The sequence below is a fragment of the Triticum urartu genome, chromosome 5 (assembly GCF_003073215.2).
Source record: "Triticum urartu cultivar G1812 chromosome 5, Tu2.1, whole genome shotgun sequence".
Taxonomy (NCBI): domain Eukaryota; kingdom Viridiplantae; phylum Streptophyta; class Magnoliopsida; order Poales; family Poaceae; genus Triticum; species Triticum urartu.
The window spans coordinates 478,224,092-478,239,769 of record NC_053026.1 but is presented as its reverse complement, the minus strand read 5'-3'; the positions used below and the strand labels follow the sequence as shown (position 1 = coordinate 478,239,769).

Sequence of the window (15,678 nt, the reverse complement as noted above, 5' to 3'; positions counted from 1 at the left end):
CCAGAGTGCAGAATAAGTTATTCTTCATCCGAGGTAATCTTACGATCATTTCATAATTAAATTACGTTTAGAATTCAAATAGTTACATTCCTATTGATTCACTATGTAAAATTTGACATAAGAAAAATAAAAATATAGGTCATAAGACTAGAAAATTTGTAGTTTATGTGTATTTTAGACTATATTTTTACGTTTGTAATTTTACATAACATAAAATATTTTTTACAGTGATTATATATTTTCTTACGGTCTTTTTTTACGTCAGAAATAAGACAAAACTTACAGAATGTAAAATTACGGTGCATTGATGGTAAAATAGAGGGGGGGTGAAGAATAACTATTCCTCAAGCAGGGTGACGAATAGTGCGACCCACCTCGTTTGCATTAACTCCCACCTCGTTTCTTATATATATGTGGTGGTTACACTTTACATAAAAGACCCCCACATAAAAAGAAAGAAAAATTAGTCCTGGTTTCTTGCAAGAACCTTACAAAAATTTGTAAAAAAGAAATCGAATCTTCGTCTTCTCCTGGGCAAGGCAGGGCCGGCAACATGCCTGGGCGAGGCAGGTCCGGTGGCGCGCACGGAGGGACTAGGCAGGGAGGTCCGGCGGGGTCACGCGCATCAGATCCGGCGGTGGTTGCTCGACCTCGACCGGATCCGCAGGGTCGCGCGCGCGACGGCAGGAACTCGATCAGTTGTAGGGTCAACGACCTCCATGGCCAGCTCCTGCAGATGGTGGAGGGATAGAGAGAACTTCAGGTCAGAGGGAAAGAAACGAGGAAAGGGAGAAGAGCTCGGGCCGTCCGGTGGGAGTGCCGGGTCGGCGGGCGGTGGGCGTGGACGGACGCTTCGACGGGGAGGTGGTGACAGGGGGCCGCGATAGGCCGGGGCAGCGGAGGCGACGGGCCGGCCGCGCCGGGGAGACGCCGCACCGGGTCGGCACAGCGGAGGCGACGGGCGACGCGCTTGCCACGCCGGGGGCGACGGGGGTAGGGGCCGGCCGCGCCGGAGGCTACTGGAGGCGGGGCCGCCGCCTCTCCGCTCGCCAGTTGCCAGCGCCGGCCATGGATCGATGTGTGCAGTGGGTTAGTGGGTGGGTGGGGCTGTAGGCGTGGTAGTGCGTACATCACGACGGGTGGGTGGGGCTGCGTGGGTTTGGACGGGCCGCCACGTCATCGATCCGTGGGATCGATCCGCGTGGTGTGCTTCTTTATTTGCCGTGTGCGTTTTTATACAAATGGCAAAGAGTATATTTTGCCGACTGTAATATAAAATGCAAATGGCAAAGATTTTTACCGTCTGCATTTCATATTACAGACGGCAAAGTATCTTCTTTGTCGTCTGTAATATAAAATGCAGACGGCAAAGATCTTTGCTGTTTGTATTTTGTTTTACAGACAGCAAAGTTAGCTCTTTGTCGTCTGTGTTTTTTTTGGTAGACGGCAATGGCTATTTTGCCGTCAGTTTTTCTTTGCCGTCTGCAGATGACGGCAAACCTTCTCTTTGTCGTCTGGCCGACGAAAAGATGACAGCAAAGACGACTCCTGACAGCAAATTAGTTGTTTCCTGTAGTGATAGAGTACAATAATTTTTTTAGAATGCTCCTGGCATGTCGCTAACATGTGATGAGTTAACCGACCTCAATAGACGGCAAAAATGGCAGCCCGCCGCACTTTGAGACAGGCGAGGACCGAGAAGCGATACAGGATGCTGGATTACTAGAGCTAGGTGTCGCACGGAGGCCAAGAAATATGGTGATAGCGTGGGTTAGCCATGTAGTATGATGATGTAACTACATTGGGCTATCGTGTTCCGTACTCTTCCAGTCTACTATGGAGATGATTGGTTGATTTTATATTGCTGAATAATATAAAATATTATAAATAATATAAAATATTATGAGTGCAGATGCTCCACCACGAGGTTCCTTGATCCTTCTCGGTCATCGGGAATCTACGTCCTTCCACTCTTTTTTTACATGAGCTTTCTTCATCCTTTTACCAACACGTGGCAACTCGCAGAACGACGAGAAGCTTGCTTACTACGCCTTCTCCCTTGCTAACGCGTGCGCGGTGGCTCGCAACACTTACTCTATTTGTCTAGGAATCCACATATAGCTAGGCTCTTGCATGAGAGCCCACTCACCTGATAGACTACCCCTAGTGGGAGTAACATAGATGGTAACATCACACATCTCAAGGCAAAACAAATGATGTGGCGAGTAATTAATGATAAAATAGAAGCATGTGGTAACATAGCTAGTTACCGTAACATCACACATACCAAGACGAGTCGAGTCTACAACCTAATCAATGAAGTGTTGCATGACACCACACATACTCCCCACTATAGAGGTAGTAATCTAAGTTACTGTACCAATTGTGTCTAGTCTTACTTTTTCATCACTCTCTCCTCCACATAGGCAAAAAATGCCATGTAAGCGGGCTATAAGCCCAGTATTATACTTGCAGGAGCCTAGCTATATACATATTCCTAGGTAAATGCAATAAATGTGAAGAAAGAGATAGAGAGAAGATGGAAAAAAGTAGAGTACTAATGTACTAATAGCCAACCTTATAGCCCACACTATTGCATGACTGCATATAGATGATGGATGTAGATGACATGGCGGTTCCTTGTAGCCATCAGTTGGCTATATTATTAACCATGTTGGTTTGTAACATAAATGTAGTCATAGTGGGTAGTAATTTAGACTAGTACTCCCTCCTTTCCAGTTTATAAGGCTCAAATCTAAAATCTCATCAACCAAGGCACTTGGTGAGTGGACGAATGTATCTCGTACTTTACAAAGCTACCCAAATTAAAATGATGCATTCATTTGGATTAATTGCAGTGCATGTATGCTTGCCCTCTAGATGAGTAGGAAAGTTACATGCATTGGTGAGTTCCTTTTAATTATGGCATGCAAATATTTGATGTGCCTTGGAATCTCAATAGAAGATGGAGTTGAGTCCTTTAAATCGGAAAAACAAAAAAGTTGAGATAAGCCCTATAAACTGGAAAGGAGGGAGTAACATATGCATGTTACGAGTTTATGTTACTATCATCATAGTGGGTAGTAACATAAATGTAGTGTCATGCAAGCCTTCATTTATTATGTTGTAGACTCATTTTGCATTGGTGTGCGTTATGTTACGGTAACATATATGTTACTACAAACACCTCTCTCCTCATTAAATAGTAGCCTCAGCAAAGTTAACTTGGGAGTTCTGTTACATGATCTATACGCAGGGAACTTGGTCCTTGCTGATATAGGATGCATCTTCGTATCCTTTATGGCGTACCCGGATGACCGCATGTTGCCGCCCAATAGCCAATGCCACGTCCCCTACGAATGTAGAAGCTTCCCTCCCTCGTCTTAGCTGGTTCGCTCCTTTTCCCTTGTTTTAAGCCACCTGCCCACCTATACAACCGCCTCGCACTGGCCAATTCCTCTCCCAACACCTAGGGAGGTGGTTGAACCGAACAAGTCTAACTTGTTTCTAGTTAGTACATTGACGTGGCATCGATTCCTCCGTCCTGGTTTATTGGTCCCCATTGTATATTGTGTCAAATTTTGACTATAGACTGAACTAACAAAACGTTCGTGCATGTTACCAACAATTATATCATTGAAAACTATGTTGAAATACGAATCCAATGATATATTTTTTGTTGACATGCATTAACATTTTGTTAGTTAAATATTTGGTCAAAATTTGGCATGAACTACACAGGTGACTTATAAACCAGGACGGAGGTAGTATGTGAGAGTGGAAGGTGGGCCTGTATTGATGAAATAGCAATTCTTTGTATCTTAGGTTGTGCACCGTGACCAAGGAGGAGGGGAAAACGAGAGAACTTAATGTTTATTTGCTAATTAATAGCATTGCATGCAATGAACTAACCACTTCATGTTGTGTTTGGTAGTCTCAAGTAATTAAAAGCATGCACACCCACATCTCTTATTGGTTGATATGTCAAGAACCAAGAAACAAGGTAGAAGATAATGCACCGCACCTAAGTGTTTTGGGATTATTTGGTTTTCGTAAGATGAATTACACACCTAGACGGAGGGAGTATTATACTTGAAGGCTACAAGGTTGGCTATAGATGACGTGTCAATGTCATGTAGCCATCAACTAGCTATACTATTAACCATGCTCTTATAATACTCCTATATTTAAGAATGGAGGGAGTAGTTGGCATCCATGATACTACATATAATAATCCCATTACAACCAGCCTGGTAGAATTAAGATACCTAATCTAAATGGTCGTCGCCCGATCTCTTTGTCCTCCTCTAGCATCTGACAGAAGAAGAATCGAGCAAGACACGGTTGTATTCGCCGGCATCACCTCGGCGGTGGCCTTCATGGTATACAATCGGCGGCGGCCTCCCGTGTTCTACTTTTCCTCGATAATGGCGGTGGGCGGGGACGTGCTGCCCGTCACCTCGTTCACATCCGCGCAGCCGCATCACCTCATCGACATCCGCGACGGCTTCTTTCTCTGCCTGCATGTCGCGGCTACGCGCGCATCAACAACGGATGGCGCAGTCGCAGACACTGGAGGTGTTGTACGACGCGGCGGCGTCGAGGGCAGCGAGTCGGCACTCTTCCTCGAGCTATATTGGAGAGGCCAGCTGCGGAACCAAGCGCTGGCTTAGTGCGGCAGCTGCCTCCAACGGGCTAGCCGAGGTAGGTGGAGAAGCGAGTTAGCTGTCGAGCTGGGCAAGCCACCCAGACGGCTTTTTTGCCGGAGAACTGCTCTTCCTGATCGTCAGATGCCGCCGAAAGAGTGGACAAAATGGTGGAAGGAGGAGCTTGGCCGGCGTCCTGCTCCTGAACGGACGTCTGTGTCTGGAGTGGGTTTCTCGCATTCCATGCGGGTTTCTATACTACTATATAGTGTACCAATTTTAAGTAGGACTAAGAACATCAATCATAACCGTTGATCTTCTAAATCCAACGGCCAATATCAGTACGATACGCATGAACAGTACACTATTGCTACCTCACCTGTGTTCTAGAAGTATCATGTACCCCTTCTAGAAAAAAGAAGCCCATAACTAGCTCCAATGGGCTGTGTTGCCACATGACCACCAGATGGTTTGATTGAGCCCAATCGAGATTGTTTAGTAGGAGAATGTGGATATTTCTCAAAAAAAAAAGAAAACGTGAATAAAGTGAAGCAACGTGCAGTTCTTTTTAAATGAACGTACAGTTTTATGGCGTGAATACTACTTCCCGCTTTTACAATATTTAACTAATATCGGCATTTATACATCACTATAATTTCCTTTTATTTGAATCTATTTGCACATATATTAATTCTTTTCCCTTTTACCAGAATCACTCTGTTATATTAAGATGTGCCTTGCACGTGTATACATACTAGTAAATGTAGGTTTTTGAATGCGGCGAGGAGGCAGCGGGCGGCACCCTAGGCTGGCGCGCCGCTTCAAATGGAGGACGCAGTGAGAGGTCGCATCCGCCCTGACCCCCTTGACCGTGGACCTTGACGATGTATGTCACCTTGTGTCCAGATCTGAGATGCCACGTGTACCAGATGAATGACTCCAAGCTCGACCACCGTGATGCACGAGGTGCGAGCCGAGGAACACTGTTTGTCAGGACCGGTTTTCCAATAAAACATTTATTGAAAAACCGACCATTATATCAGACCAGTATAGAAGAATCCTCCTTACTGGAAGACAAATCCTTGATACATAAATCCAGAAGTACTAAATATTATATAAGGTTGAGATGAGGCTGCTCAACAATTTATTACAAGCACGCCGATATTATACATAAAGGCGGATATGACACAAAGGGTATGGTGGCATAACTACTGACTCGTAATAAAAGTGGTGGTGGATATGTCACAGTGAAGTGGGTGACATGACTCCAAAATCTTACAGCTCATCAAGCGCCGGAGTGAGGCTCGATGATTTTATTAGGGTAGCAGAAGCGTATATAATACAAGTGACCAACTCCAGGATCGCACGGGACTGACTGGGACTCCTCTAGGCGTCGGACTCGCTATCGTACTCTTTATCCATAAGATTGCCTTCGTCAACATCTGGCCAAATCAACAAGCCAGGTGAGTACTTTGAATGTACTCGCAAGACAGTTTGGACATAAGATATAACAAATGCAAACATGATGCACATGAGCAGACTAGTAATGCGCACTCAGATAATAAATTTGCACTTCATGTTAAATAAAAAGGAAGTCAGGCGGTAGTCCTCCTGAAATCCCAATAAAATAGTTGAAGACTGATCGGGTGTCTGAAGCTACGCCTCGAAAGGTAAAATAACTTAACAAGCCGCAGTCGGGCGTCAGGGCGATACCACATAAAGGGCTTATATTGAAACATAAATGACAGTACGTGCCATAGTCGGACGTCTAAGCGACATCTCGAAAAGGGCTTATAATGAAAGTAAATAACAAGGATGCCACAGTCGGACGTCTGAGCGACATCACATAACGGGCTTATATCAAAAGTAAATAACAAGAATGCCATAGTCGGACATCTAAGCGACATCATATAAAGGGCTTATATCAAAAGTAAATAACAAGAATGCCACAGTCAGACGTCTAAGCGACATCACATAAAGGGCTTATATCAAAAGTAAATAACAATAATGCCATAGTCGGACGTCTGAGTGACATCACATGAAGGGCTTATATCTCATCATTCAAATTCAAGTAGCTCATGAAGGTAACGTCATTCCACGGAATACTCGGTACATAATAATAAACTGGTTAGTCCATCCACAGGAATAACATTCAGCCGGGTTTACCACTCTCAGTTTCATGCTTATTCTCCGGAGACTGTCACTGAGACTGACACCGAGACTGATACTGAGATTGACACTAATATGTTGATCAAACTCCTTGACCATGGACATGGTTACTCGAATGGTTTTGACTCTGCAGAGTTTGTACTCTTTAACCACAACCAACGAATTTCAATAGTTTCAAAGGACTAGTTCCGTTTACGGTATTTTAGGAGAAACGCATCTAACCAGTACACACACATTCCACATTCCGCTGCCAGGAATCACCCTAGGCAATGTTCAAGGAAAACTCTAAGTCGGGGGAGGCTACAACCTCGAATAGCACGGGATCAAATTTATATCGCGTGCTCTAAGGGGTGCCCCCCTCTTGGTCCCAACCGGAAACACCCATGCCCCCTGACCGGATGACGAGCTTTACTCTAGGGCCATGGAACCCTCGTCATGGCCCCTCTATTTGGTGTGTACAAGGAAAGAGGTTTGCAACTTACTCAACCATATTCTTTGCAGAAAACATGTGGTAGCATGGAAGGGGATGAACGGCAACAAGACTTGATCCACGTTAATACTAGAGTTAAATAGTTGATATAAAACTGGCATGCTTCAACAATACCATCTTGCAACCTATCATGCCACCACATAATCAGGTTATCTCACCATCATATGAACACATCAAATTTCGAAGCTCACTTGCAGCTTGCTTGCATGAAATATAACATTCACAAATGCTCATATAAACATGTCATGAGAAAACCACTTAAGCAATCATGAAAAACACTCATCATATCAAAGGTTCAAACATGCTTGCCTAGTTCGGAGTAGTCGGAGTCTAGCTCGGCGAAGTTTGCGGCTCCGTCACCTCCTTCGGTATCTACGCTATAAAAGAAATCGGATACTAACGTAAATACCGTGCGTGCATAAAAATTGTTCCAAATATTTTTTCAAATAAACATGATGAAAAACTAGATAGAAAAATAAAGATGACAGAAAAAGAATCAACTCAAAATCATCTCCTGTTTAGAAGTTCTTAAGGTTTTACTCCAGGGACTAAACTGCGATGAAACAGAAACTTTCCAGGGGCTAGTTTAAAAAAATAGAAAATGTTTCGGTTGGAAATACGCCAACCCAACGGGAAACATACTTTGCCCGAAGGCGCTTTCAGAAAACGTTTCGAATAAAAGAGGAGAGGTTGACGAGGGGGGTCCCGCATGTCAGGTTTAAAATCCCACCGCCGGCCGAAGCAAACGATGATCGCCGATGACAATCGATGGCGACCCAGAGGAGGGAAAGGGTATGGTTGCACTCACGAGACAATTCCGCGTCGGTGGGTGCTGGATTTGGTCCTCGGCGAGCACCACACCGACGACGGCTTTCACTCCGGCGGACGACGGTTCGGACGAGGATGGATCCCTCCGAAGAGAGCTGCAAACGCCAAATTGAAGCGCGGGTTAGGGGAGTGGGTGCACTAGGAGGTTCCTCCCCATGTTTGAGCTAGAGCTATGCAAGGAATCGAGTGAATCAAGCTGGCTACACGAGTGGGTCGTGGCGGCCGGAGTTGGGGTAGAAGGCCTCCTCAACGTCCTTCTAGCGGCTGGGCGTGGCTCTGGTGAGGTCGAGGAGTGGTGCTGGGTCGAAGGCGAGGTCGGGGCCTCTATTTATAGCCGGCCCGAGGCGGTTGTCGAGAACGGGATCACTCCGGCGAGCGATTACGGCGAGGCATTGGTCGGGCTAGAGGTTTAGGTGACTGGGCACCTTTGGATTGGTTCACTGGTTCCATTCAACAGCTAAGCTTAATCGGATTTGGCTTGCTCCCGTGGCCTCGACGGAACGGAGCTCACGGGCTTGTCGGGGGCAGAGAGCGCGCTCTGCGCCTCTCAGGCCACGACGACGGTTCTGTAGCACACACATGGAAGAGGACGGCCACGCGGAGGCTCCTGGTGGTGTGGGCGGTGCTGGACGGCGCCGTACTGCATTCCTGGCCCCTGCTGGTCGCCACGGTTGTTCTGCCACCGCGGAAGACGCCGGAGTTGACGTGACACGTCGCCACCGATGCTCGTGACCGGCCAAACAACCATGCGGCGCATTGGATAGGAAGAAGGAGCAGTGAGCAACGATCCAAGGCAGCTACTGGCGAGATTGACGAGGAGCCCTGCCGAAAACGACACTGATGACTGAACCAAACACTCAACTTCTGAAACTTGACAGGAACTGTGCCGGCCACCTGTTCGACGAAATGATTTATGCACGTGGAAAATTTTTCTAGAGCTGAAACTTGGTGCAGTGATCTCTTGATGCATCTGGAGACTGCCCAAATTATCTCAGAATTCTTGGAAAAGAAAAAAGAATGAAATTAAAATAAATGACAGAAAAAGATTTTGAGTTTAAAAAAAATAGAATTAAAATCTAGGGGAAGTTGAACTTTGCTGGACTTGATGCTTGACTTGACCCAAAGTGGGGAGGTGGGTTTTGGAAGAAAGTTTTCAACATAGGTCATGGCAAGAGAGTAATTTTTAAATGGGGAAGAATAAAATTCATAATTTATAGGAATTCTTTTTAATAAAAAGGAATTGTAAAAGCCTTCCAAAATTATTTGTATTGAGCCAACACAAGATAAAATATCTTGAAGACCAAAAATCAAGATTGGGAAGAACTCATGAAATATTTGTCATAAAAAGATTTGAGAAGATGAGCCCCTTTTAAAAAAATCAAGTGACCTTCTTTAAATCAAATAAAGAAGTTGATAAAAATCAAAACCAAAATTTTGGGGTGTTACACTGTTGGAGACACCCCCCCATAATTTTCCTTGTCGTCATCTGAGTCCTAGAAGATCTCACCCACATCATCATTAGGCATGTAGCCTCCTTCATAGATAACGTGCGCAGAAGGAGTAGGGGCGACTGGGGATGCACCACGGCGTGGGCACTCTGTACGTGCTCATGTGCGTGCAGCGTGCGTGTTTTTCCATCAGTGCTAGCTCTAAGGCCGAGGCTGCGGTCGTCCTCGTCTCCGGCTAGTAGTTGAGCAACGGCGGCAAAGATGTTCTGCAAGAGATGCGTAGGCGCCGTTGTGTGCGAGCTTCGCTGTAGCACGATGAACCGGACGTCGCCGCAGATGGCGCACTCCTCCATGCAGCCGAGTGTCACTACAAAAAAACACTTCCGTGATGATACGTGTTTGTCACAGTAGGTCATGTTTTCTATCATGCATGTACATCCATGACAATTTTATGACAGAATCGATATAGTCATACCCGTGCTGTTGTAGAAGTGTTACATGACATTACCAAAATTATCATCACGGAAGTGTCCACTTCCATGATGATAAATCGCGCGTCACAGAAGTGCTTTCGTCAAGGGTGACAGACACGTGGCATCCACCGTAACGGAACGCCGTTAAGCTATCGGGTCCGGTTTTGGATCCGATAACCCGTTAACAGCCTGGACCAATGGGGATTTTCCACGTGTAAAATTCTGATTGGCTGACGGAAACACGTGTCAGCTCCGCGTTGGCACAGGTGTCACTCATCCAATGGGCGAGATGCGCCTATGATATGTTGACACGTGGACTGGCCCAAAACTGGCCCATAAAGTTTAAATGGGTCGGCCCAACTAAAGGCCGGCAAGATTTTGCGGACCATAATGGGCCGGCCTAGTTAAAGGCCAACGAGATTTTGCGGACCATAATGGCTGGCCCAGCTAAAGGCCCACAAGATTTTGCAGGCCGTAATGGGCCGGCCCAGGTAAAGGCCCACAAGATTTTTGCGGCCCATAATGGGCCGGCCGAGGTGAAGGCCCACAAGATTTCTGTGGACCATAATGGGCCAGCCCAGCTATAGGCCCACAAGATTTTGAGGACCCTAGTAGGCCGGCCCATTAACTGGCTGCCATGTTTTGGGCCAAATGCCGGCCCATATTTGATCCAGTCCATTAATGGTCTGCCATGTTCCGGGCCTAATAGTGGCGCATATGAGATTTGGCCCATTAAAAGCCTACCACGTTCTGGGCCAAATTATGGCCCAGATCAGGTCCGGCCCTTTAAGAGGCTTTGGGCTAAATTATGGCCCATATCAGATTCGACCCGTCAACTAGACGCTATGCTTTTGGACCCACTTGCTAAAGACCCATTTAGTAATTCGGCCTGATACTAGTTTCGTCCTGTTAAGGGCCTGTTTAACATTTCAGCCCTATATGAATTTCAGCCTGTTAAAAGCCCGTCATATAGTTGGGCCTAACTATGAACCAGTTTGCATCCGGCCTGCTTGCAGCCGATAATCTATTGGGCTAAACAAGGACCGAGACAATTTTGGCCTGTTAAAAGCCCGTGATTTGATTGGCACAATCATGGGACGGGGTCCATTTCGGGCTGCTACCAGCCCGTGAGTTGTTCGGCACGTTTCAGGCCTTCTAACGGACCAAGATGACGGGGCCCATGATGCGGATCATACATTGTGATTGCATGACACCCCGATTATGTACCGTAATTTTACGGTTTGGCCGGTTTACTGCGAAGAAAGGATATATATATATATAGTAAAATAACTACAGCGTCCTGAATAAGAAAAACCCTAGACTATACAATAAAAAATTTACGGCATATTACATCCGCTGGGCATCGAAGTTCGCCACTATGATAATAAAGCACAAGCAGACAGCAGATTACATACACAGGGCATCAAAGATCGCCACCGGTGCAACTAAACACGCCGACAAAATAATATACAAAACCGACAAAACTTCAATAGAGTTCAAGAAAGGTTAGCCCTGCTGGGGAGCTGCAGCGCAAGCAGCTGAGCAAGCTGATGAGACTGCGCTTGTTTAACACTTATATCATCCTCACTCTGAAAGATAAACAAGCAGACAGATGACAGGTTTTGCACATAGAAGTATGAGTGCTGACAATTCATCACATTTCTTACTGACCAATAAAGTGACACAGTTTAAAATTGCATTAACACAATATCGTATTGTTCAGGTCAAGACATGGCATGAAATGACATTGTGAAGGAGTTGGTAGCTTCACGACACCACTCGATTATAGATCAAGAACTCATAATTATCAATGGTTAGTGTGTTGTCAATTTATCCCATTTTAGATTGGCAAATAAAGAGACAGTTTAAATAATAGTAGATTATATGACATTGTTCATAGTTATGACATTGCAGAATATGACATTGTGCTGTAGTGGGTAGGTTCACCACACCACTGGATTATGGATCAAGAACAAAAGCTTACATGTAGTGCAAAAGAAGATCACTTGCTATATATAGTTTAATTTACATGGTATGAAGAAGGAACTTGGTTGTACAACTAAAAACTTAAATTGAGAAGGACAAACTTTTGTTTATGAACTACATAATAAACTTTAAACATGCAATTTAATGCAAACACCAAAAATAAATAGCTATTGCAAGCATGCCTAACCAAATAGACACAACAAAGTTTGAAGGCTTGAGATGGACAAACTTACATTATTGGTGAAGGCAGGCTCTATAAATCCCTTGTGCATGCTGATGGGGGAGCAATTCAACAAGTTTACCACAGAATCTTCTTCATAAGCATTGTCTTTATTCTACATTTTGTTAAGAGTAAACATAGATGTGACAATATAACAAAAAATGGAGAATATTTAAGATAAGATGAAGAGTGATGCTACATAACCAAGTAGCTATAAATGTAAGTACATCGATACAAGCAAAAGGTACAGCCAAGAGCTATGCAGAGCTAAACTTCTTCAGTACCATCGGTGTTACCCAACCTTATGGTAAGAGTAAATATAGATCTTATGTGTAGAAAATGGAGGGCAAAGGAAAATAAGCTGCAGAGTGATGGTACATGAACAACTACATGTCAATATAAGTACACTGATAAAGGACAACAGGTACTTACAAGAACAATGCAGAGCTAAAAAATTTCATTGGCATTGGATATATTCTAAACTAACGTAACCATTCATACAGATCAGATAATTTGGAGCGAAAAATTCATAAGCAAGCTATCATGCATACTGCTGTCACATAATGAACCAGGTATGTAATGCAAGTATAGTGATACAGGACAACAGGTACTAACAACAGCAAAGCACTGGGCATCATATTTGCAATATCCTATCATTTTTTGAAACCGGAATTCTTTTTCGAGCAGATTTCCTGCAAAAAGATCCGGAAGGCACATGCGGAAAAGTAGAAGTTCAAATTGTCATGCGATATCATAGACAATACCTCATCCTCGGAACGAGACCAGTGCATAACAAGGTTTTTCCATTCAATGTCTTCTAAATTTAGCACAGGAGACTTCACCAGAAATTCATTTATAGACTTGCCATCAAAGTGTGATTTCCTCAAATAACACCAATACTACTGCAATGCTTCCTTGAAAAGCACAAGCATGCTTTGCTCGTCATGACTATCCAGATTGAGCCTCGCCTGCTTACAACAATTTAATGTAAATCATTGATGTGTTCAATCAGCAGAAAACAGGAAGATAATCACCATGAATAATAGCACTTACATGTAAGTGGGACAGGAAGATGTGAAAATGGTGTTTGTCTTCACTATAATCTTCCCATGATGGGAATATATGCATGTAGTCCCTAACAACATTGAAAGCATTGTCTTTTAAACTGGGAATAACTGGAATGGGGTTCCAATCTGCAGGAATTGGCCGTCTCTGCAGTTGGGATAGGTCTTCGGCCGGTGGCCTTGCTGTACTTTTTGCTGGAGTGGGATTTTTCTGTGGTACGGCTAGTGCTATGGCAACTGAAATCGGCATACCTTTTGCTGGTGTGCAGGTCATGTGTGGGGCGGCTAGTGGTGTGGCCAGTGAAGTATGGGTACATTCTGCTGGAGTCGGTCCTATGTTTTGTGTCACTAGTTGTACATCCAATATAAGTGGGGTTCTGTCTGATTTCTCCGGCACAACCACATTTTTCAAGGACTTTGCTGGTGCTCCTTCAGGTTCGGCAATCACCCTCTTCCTTTTTGATGTCTGATGCACAAGAACAACATTTGAGTGGAAAAACATGGTATGATGGCAGATGGAAAATGTATTGATAATGGATGGGGACGACATCTCGACATATATGATGAGTAAACTAAGCAGATGGTGGTGCAACAAAGTAGAAGAAATGCAAGACAACATATGCAAGATACGCGAAATCAATAAAGTCTTGCCAAATTAGAACAGGCACCTTGATGGGTGAACAGGACTGGCCATCTGTCTTTGACTTCTCGAGGTTAGAATAGTCATTAGGATCATATTCTGAACAAGAATCAACAGGTGGGGAGCATATGAGTTTCATTGCATCCAGAATGGCACTCAATGCCTTGGTGCCAATTTTGTAAGTCATTGCGGTGTTTAGCTTCAAGAGTGTACTGCTGCTAGTGTGACACAAATCAGCTACACACATCATAGTGTAGATATAACAGGAAAACCATAAGCATCAAAGTAAAATTAGCAAAGTGGAACTTGCTGGAATATATGTGCTAGTATTGCCGGTATGGCTAGAAAGGCTTCGGATACCAGCTCTCTTCAACTGAAGGTGCGGTACTGTTAATAATAGTGTAACTCTCAAAGGCGACACAACTCCCTGCATTTCCTTGCTATTCTTATAGGATTTAAGTGGGCAGGCCACTACAGATCCTATTCCCATGTTTACAAAATCTACGAATCAAAGAGGCCTGAAGAGTTCAAAATGTCCATACCAACCGACCGTATAGACCTCTAGACTGGAAATGTCCCTGCTCATCTTCACTACAAGGAACATATTGTACTACTATCATACTCCCTCTGTTCCAAAATATAAGTCTTGGTAGAGATTTCCACTATGGATCACATACAAATGTATCCAGATACATTTTAGAGTGTAGATTCACTCATTTTTATCCATATGTAGTCCATGGTGGAATCTATACAAAGACTTGTATTTAGGAATGGAGAGAGTACTTATTAAAGAAGAACGGAAGAGGAACATGCTAAAGAAGAGCAAGTAGATTTTGGATAATAAAATGTTCGTCGCATAGTGCCCACACATGATGAACCAAAGCGCATTAAGAAAGCAACTCCCTGCTGTCTCTCTATATGTGGTGCACGTGCTTTTTCAAAAGTAAAGTAGGAACATTAGCTGACAAATTAAATGTTATCTGTTTTAGTAATATCAGCATCATATCAGATTCGTACTTGAGCAACAAGTCTGGAATTATGAGTGGCATGTTGTTTAGCTTGATGGATTCAGGAGAAGTGCTAAGCAGGTACGATGATGGTACTGAATATAAAGGCATGTCTGCATGCAAGTCGCGTGACTTTTGTCATTTGGGTCAGTCGACCATTTCAGGCGGTTGGATGAAGATCCTACGTCTCCTAACCCTTCTTCTTCCTCGTCTTTGATTCTTCCCATACAGAACACTACACGGGCCGCCGGCCGGACCACCGGCCCCCACCGCCTGTGTTCCTCGGCCACCCCACCCCCCACCCCCGCCCCCACCCGCGTCGAGTTTTCTTTGTTCGGCGAGGCCCCACCACCGCCCCCACAACCAAAGTCCCCACCCGAGCCCCTTCGTTCGCATCGGCGAACTCCGGCGAGCTCTGAAAAATCGACTGACCCAATATTGAAATTTAGTCTACTGTGATTTAACTAGTGTGGAATATAAAAGGGGAAAACCATAAGCATTGGGAGTATAGTGTTGAGCGTGCCATGGCGGATCTGAAGGTGCAAACCGGACAAAGGCAACTTCGCAACCAATGTTTGCTTTCAACTAGCAAGTAAGTGATGGACAAGAAATCTGAGTAAAGCAGTGGCGATCTACTTTCTTGTTGCAATAAATAAGTTGAGCAGATACGAAAGAGTACCACCTCTAGTGCGGCGCCGTGTATGCAT

General features: G+C 44.5%; 1 long non-coding RNA gene across 1 annotated transcript; it reads right to left on the bottom strand.

Moving 5' to 3' along the window:
• Positions 1-331: 331 nt before the first annotated feature.
• Positions 332-1,113, bottom strand: LOC125556366. The gene is made up of 2 exons (XR_007305069.1): positions 851-1,113; positions 332-730 (listed from the first exon to the last, which is right to left on the bottom strand). It is a non-coding gene; the product is annotated as an uncharacterized LOC125556366 (long non-coding RNA).
• Positions 1,114-15,678: the final 14,565 nt, after the last annotated feature.